This window comes from Myotis lucifugus, unplaced genomic scaffold (genome assembly GCF_000147115.1).
Source record: "Myotis lucifugus unplaced genomic scaffold, Myoluc2.0 scaffold_7, whole genome shotgun sequence".
Lineage (NCBI taxonomy): Eukaryota > Metazoa > Chordata > Mammalia > Chiroptera > Vespertilionidae > Myotis > Myotis lucifugus.
Window position 1 is genome coordinate 3,147,091 of NW_005871055.1, and position 7,421 is coordinate 3,154,511.

Sequence of the window (7,421 nt, forward strand, 5' to 3'; positions counted from 1 at the left end):
CTAAGAATTTGTGAACATGTGTCTATGCCATAATCAACAAATGATAAACATTTTAGGCAAGCCAATTTTTGTCAACCTATCATAAAGAGTAGGTATGCACATTAAGAAAATTCCCTGGATAGTTTCATAAAATTACATATTCTGTTGTCTAACAACATTATGCTTTCCAAACCAAATTTTCCACATTTGTTCTTATTTTTCCATTTCAATTTAATAATTATTTAATGCTGTGTTTGCATTTATATATAGTAACTGTTGACATCCAGGAATTTCTTCAATGTCTCAACTGTGGTTTGTATACTGACCAGTCACCCAGACTCACCCACTAGCTAAAGTTATGCTTGACATGAACTTCCTCCCAACAAGAGAAATTTAAAATTTTTAAAGGCCTTTACATTATTATTATTATCTCACGTAATTCTTATATCTTATCAGGTAGATATTATTTTCTTTTTCTAACCACCATACTTCAGTGTAGCTCATTAGGAGTCAACATTGCAATTATCAAATCTTTGAAAGCCAAAAGCGTACATATCAACAAGTCACAAAATACCTTCAAATAATCTCTTTTTAGATATTATATGCCAAATATTAATTATAATATTTAAAAATCTTCTATATATAAGAAGTAAGCAGGGTACTGTACTGACCAGGTGGTGACAATTTTCATAAAGTAACCTTTTAGGTAGGTGCTCAATAGGAATATATACACACGCATATATACATATACACACATATATGTATATACACCCATATACATTTATATGCATATTCACGCTTATAATCACAAAATATGCTCTCATTGATATTTTCTAGACAACTGCTGAATGCTTAAAGAGAACTATTGATGGGGAAGCATTAAAATGAACTATTGTCAGACATAATTTAATTATATCAAAGAAGTTTAATTATTTGACATTTTATTCTTATTTATAACTTTAGTATCTAACTACTAGAAAAAACACAAAATTTGGATATCTTAAAAATAAATAAACCTGATAGGTAGGTTCATGACCAAGTGTGTCTGACTATATATTTTACCTAAGTTGTGAATAAGTGGAAATTTTCCAAAGAGAATTATACCAGGTAGCTTAATAGAGTAAAAAGTTATTCACTTAAAATGTTAATGTTACCCACACCTAAGAAATCACAGGCCTTTTCCAGTCCCTTTTGTAGTCCCCTGCCCCCCAGCATGCATGATGTCCTGCTCTTCCAGACACTTCCCTGGGAAAATAAAACACATGCCCGGTCTCCCTGTCCAGCAAGGAGGTGGGAACTCTAAACAAGAATGAATTAATATGAAGATCTTTATTGATTTTCACTTCCTCAAATACCTCTTTGCCAATAGAGAAGATTCTTAAGCTATTACATTTTCAGAATGGAAAAGGAAGATATAAATGACTGAATTTTTTGCTTTGATGTTGATCTTTCAATCGTCGATACCATCTCTTATATTTACTGTAAAACCTCAGTTAATGGAATCTTTAGGTAGGTAGAATTTTCCTGCAAGTGGCTCTTGGATGAGGGGAATCCTTTAAAATGACCATTTCGATGTCTTTTTTGTTGAATGATAGCACATTTCCTGGTACCTTTTGTCATGTGGAGTTGTGTAGGATCCAGATGACTTCACTCACACCTGTTTGCCAGGGTAGTGCCCTCAGAGCCTCCTTAGGCCCCTGGCAGTATCACAGAGGAACCAGCTTCTTGTAATAGATGGGGTTACAAAGAAAACAGGATGAAGAATTTCTCTAGGGTGTCTGATTACAGCTCTGGGGAGTGCAGGTGAGGCCCCTGTGCTAGTCCACACACAAGCTGAGCTGTAATGGCTACCTTTCCTCCCTGCTAGGCTCTTACACATGCAGATAATTTGGGAGGGATGGAGAGGAATCACAACCAACATCCACTTCCTTTCAGTCTCATTTTTCTGAGGAAGAACGTGCTTTTCAAGAAGGAAAGGGACAGAGTCAGGCCTAAGTAGAATTTCAGTGTAAACTTAATTTTTCTCTTCAGCGTCTTTCCACCTCCCTTTTATTTCTCTTATTTTTTCTGAGTTTATTTCTTTTTTAATTTAAATTTATTGGGGTGACATTGGTCAACATGAACATATAGGTTTCGGGTGTGGGTTTCTATATTACACCATGTGTCCACCTCCCTCTCTGAATTTCTTTCCCAGTTCCTGGCTTCACGTTTTCCCATGTGCCCAGTATATGATGGTTGCTCAAATTCTCACTTTCCTCATCAACTGTCCCACTGCAAAATGGCTCCTTTCATCTCTCCTTGCCTGAGCACTCATTGTGGGTCATCTAGCAAAGTTTTAGGAAGAAGACAATATAAAGAAACTAACTTTACAGTTTGTATTTAATAAAAGGAAACGCTAATTTAAGTGAATTAATGGATTGGGTCATTGGGAACTATGATATACATTGCTGTGACTAGGAAAGGAGTCATCCCGCGAATGTCTAGACCTGTGCTGTCCGATATCATAGCCACTAGGCTCAAGTGCCTATTTAAATCGAAATTACTTTATGTAGAAATTGAGTTTCTCATGTGCACTAGCTACATTTCAAGTGCTCAGTGGCCACAGTGGACTAACAGATGTTGAGTATATACATCATTGCAAAAACTTTACCAGACAGATAGCATTGGTCTAGAGCAGAGGTGGGAAACATCTGGCCTGCCAAAGCATTAGGGGTGAGTTAATTAAATGTTTAACCAAATATAGTAGGCTGATTTTTAAGTTGATGATTTTCTATGTCTTGCAAATGATGTTATAAATATCCCAATGGCCCGTGGCAGAAAAAAGGTTCCCCACCTCTGGTCTAGAGCATTGCTACCCAAAATGTAGTCCATGGACCAGCAGCATCCTTATCACCTGGAAACTTATAGAAAGGCAGATTCTTAGGTTTACTCCAGACCTACTGAATCTAAACCTTGGAACAAGATTCGTCAGGTGATTAGCACTAACCTAAATATGTTTTATTCCTCCTAGATTAGGGATTTCTGGCCTTTAAAAGATGCTCAAAATAGCTCATTCCCCAACCCACTATTTCATATCGCTTCTCCAGCTAATCCTAGAAATCAGTTAAAACTCATTTATTCTCCTCATTTATCACCCTAACTGAGCTTTCTTCTCCACCCATATTCCCAATTCTGGCTCTAGATGAGCCCTACCTACCCAGTTATTATATTTTGGTAGCGAAGGTGGAACACAGGAAATTGGCTAACCAACATAGCTGGCCTCTCTCCAGCCCCTCACCCCACATCTTAGTCACTAACAGTCTGCATTCACTCAGTTTGTTGCTCATGTGGCATTCTCATTTGTTCACAACTTAAGTAACAGGAAATATTTTCAGAAGAATATGTACTGAGACAAGTAAAGACTGGGTCAGTTTCTTACAACTTCACTTTCTCTTATCAGTAGATTATCCTGTTGACATAGTTCATGCTTGAGAACACAGCAGCACACACACATTAAATGAATCATTAGTCATGAAAACCCAAGATTGCAAATAAAGTGAATGTGTCATTAAAGCCCTCAGAGAAAGCATTTGTTTGCTAGACTAAGTCTGTTAATTATGCTAACTTATCTTGATTTTCAGATAGCTAATCATTCCTTAAAATAGTGCCTGAAAATACTTTATCATATTCTTGACCTTGAAAATAAAAATTATTTAATTCTACAATAAGATCTTTCCTGATGGCTTTTGGTTAATAATCCTTCACTTAATGTGTACATATTGATATAATTTAAGAGATACTTTATCTAATTTTCATGAATAAAGAGGGCACTACTTTAATCTTCATGGAAGTAATTTTTAACAGGACTTGAGGAAGGAAATATTCATGCAAAGCATGACTTAGAAAATTATAGTGCAAAGTTCTATACATCCTTCTAAAGTAAGTGATCTATTATCTCCGACTGGGCTGACAACATATTGGACTTTTGTGTTATGCAGATGTGAATTCTGTAAGGGTATAGCTTTTCATTAAGCTATAAAAGCTGTCTCAACCTTGATATCTAGGATCTCTCCTGTCCTCCTCCCCCCGCCCCCGTAAAGTCATCCTGTATTTTTCAGATGAAATTTGGATAAAACAGTGGGTTTAGAGATTGATGATACAAGTGGCAGTTTTAAAAGATCAAGCTCTTCAGATCAGCTGAAAAGAATGAGAAGTGAAGATTCCTCAAATACTGTCAGACTCCCAGGGGGTCCCAGTGCTTGGGTGCCATGCCTCTCCCTTGCCCTCTCTGCTCACCATCCATGCCAAGTGCAGTAGGGCCTGGGACTTGTTTGACTCTGCTGTGGCATCTCCCCAGTGACTTCCGTATAGCAGTCTCTGCGTCACATGGGTAGCATGTAGGATACCTTCCTAAAGAAACAACCAAAACTTCTAAAAGGCCATGATAATTGGCTTTATAATAAGCAAAGCACTAATTTTTAATCTTTATTGTTGTTTTCTCTTTACTATTTCCTCCAAGTTTTGTTTAGAGATATTTCTGTTAGGATAAAAAAAACTGTAAAGGTTTATTATTACAAAGAACAGTGAGATAAAGGACAGCTGGACTGTATCTATTTGTATACTTCTTTTTGTTATTTTTCAAAAAAAGAAGTTTAGCAGAGTAACTGAGAGTGCATTAAACTCAGTAACAATGTTTTTAAAAAATTCATATTACTAATATAGGTGAAGAGATTAACTTCCTTCATGTACTTAAGATATTCTATTTACATATATTTATATCCTCTCTTAATTTTTTATGCACTTCCAAGTTTTAGTTGGAAAAATAGAAACAAAGCCACTACTTAAAGGTTCTAAAAACTTTAAATTATTTCATTTTAGCTACAAGTTATTCATTGCATAGGAATTTATTAATAGTCTCAGTATTTCATAGGAAATGCATTTCAAGAGTAAAATAGCCAAACTTAAAGAACTATAGGGTTACTTTAAAATGTATTAAAGTAAGTTTTATACTCAGTTAATGATGCCATTGAAGTAGGATAATGCAGTTAGATATACAAGCTAAAAAGGAAAAAGAATATATTTTGTGGTCCTTACTGTTTGATTGCACTATTGTTTACCACAGCTTAGCCATGCCTACTTCTATATTCTAACTATTAAGCTGATATGTAACTAAAGATTTCTTACAGTTCTGGTAACTGGTAACTAGTGCTGTGAAAGGTTTTGGTATTGTAACATTCCCAGTTTTGTGAGTTATATATTGTATATTGAAGATGATTAATAAATTGAAGTAATATATTTGACTAGAGCTGGGAAAACATGGTAATTATTTTCAAATGTTTAAGTTTAATCAAAAATTTTTTTCTCTTAAGTGAGATAAAAGTCTCACTTTTGTTAAAATGTCTATTTATACAACAGGTTTCTCCTTTTATTGATTTTATTAATTTTCCTATTAAAATTGTTCTTATCTTTTGTACCAAAATAATTATCATGCTGGGTATTCAAACTGCCAAGATGTATTTTAGTTTGCTGGACTTTGGCAGACAAAATATTTAATAACAAACCAGCTTTGTATATTTTGTGGCTTTGGGGGCAAGATTTTACCTTTGAATATCTAAGTGCTGTTATCAGCAAAGTCAACATAGACAGTATTACTTGTAATTATCTGTAGAAGATTTTCACAAATTGTATAAATCAGTGCATTTATTTATTATGTTGTGAAATTTAATCTTTATACAAATGCATATTCTAGCCCTTTTCTTGTAACTGCTGTTGCTTAGAGTGTAATAGCTCTGTTAATGATTTACTTGCATACTTGAAGTACTCATTTCTGTCAAACAGATGCCCAATTTATTTCCCTTGTTTAAAAAAAGGTATAGATAACTGAATAGTAGTAGAGACTTTGTTAAAAAATAATTTTGTTTAAAATAAATATGAAAAAAGGCATAAAGCCAAAATGGAATCACCATTATTAGGATTTAATGTAGCCATGATCCCATTCTGCTATTTTTTGCCAGTCTGCATATAGTTTATCTTCAAGTCAGAACTTATTTTCTTCTGTATTTGTTGTAAAAGAAATCTCAGTGATTATACTGCCAGTATGAAATTCAAATGCACATTAAGAAACTTGAACCCAAAAAAATCTCACATACCTCCAGCGGCTAGCTCTAGGTTCCAGGCTGTATATTTTTAACAATGATTGCATTTGAATCTAGACTACTTTACAAATAGTAACCATGGTGGATAATGATTTGTTTCTGTCAATTACATCAATGGCATTTGAGTTCTGAATTATTTTTGTTTAAAAATATTCTCTATTCAACTAATTAAAAAACTAAAAATCTAAACCATAATGGCACAACATACCACACAGAATAAAATCACATTTTCAAGAAAGCAAATAAAACTGTTCTGACTTAATGTGAGGCAGTGTTATATACCAAAGAAATCACTTTAACAGGCCCTAAATTCAACTGTCTTATAGTGTAAGCTGTAGATGAATTGTGAACTATTTTAGCACTATAATAGGAGATTAGGAATTAATTTACTGTAATTTTAAGGACAGTTTTTGTTAATTTTACTGTTGTACAATTATTGAAGGCAGGGAAAAAAGAAATTATGGGAGAAACATCATATGGATATTAAAAGAAAAAGAAGCTTGAGTTCTTTTGAAAAGATTTGGAAATAGTTTGAATTTAGGTATCTTTTACTTTATATTATAGAAACACAAAACATGTGTGAGTTGTATGGTAGGTACAATACCACAAAAACAAAATGGCACCCTGGTGAAGTCCATGAGACCATGTCTGTGTTTTATCAAAGTAACCAGCGAATGCAGGGGCCCATTCTCCTGTTGAAATTTAGAAGTCAGTGAAGCAGATAGTTTGGATGACCTAATCTTTTGCATTTCCTACATGAGGCAAATGTCTGTGCTTTCTCAACTTAGTGATTGGTATAGGGAGAACTAGTCAGAAGGGCTTAGCTAGTTCCTATATAAGAGCTCTGGTAAATATAGATCAGACCATAGCATTCAGACTAAAGAGATTTTCATGACTTTGCTAAGCCTTCAAATTTTTGGCAATGACAGATTTTCCTTTCATTTGAAACAAAAAAAGTATTAAAATTTATAATATTACACAGAGCTGAATTCTGTGATTCTTGAGGTGGGAATATGGTTTAGATAATACTGGGTTCCGTAACTGAGTTTGACACTGGCTCACTGTGTCCTTTCTACAAACTATATGTTTTGGTGCCTCAGTTTCCCCAATTAGACATGGCATATAATATTATCAATTATAAGTACTTGGGAATTTTTCTTTTGCAAAAGGAGTTATGTAAGCATGAATCATACCTAAATTTATTATTTCTTTCCCACTGTCATTTGAGTTATAAAGAAAAGCTTCCAAGACTAAAGCTTGAAAATTAAAATTCCAAATTAACATCCCTTGATGCTCAGTCTTTTTACA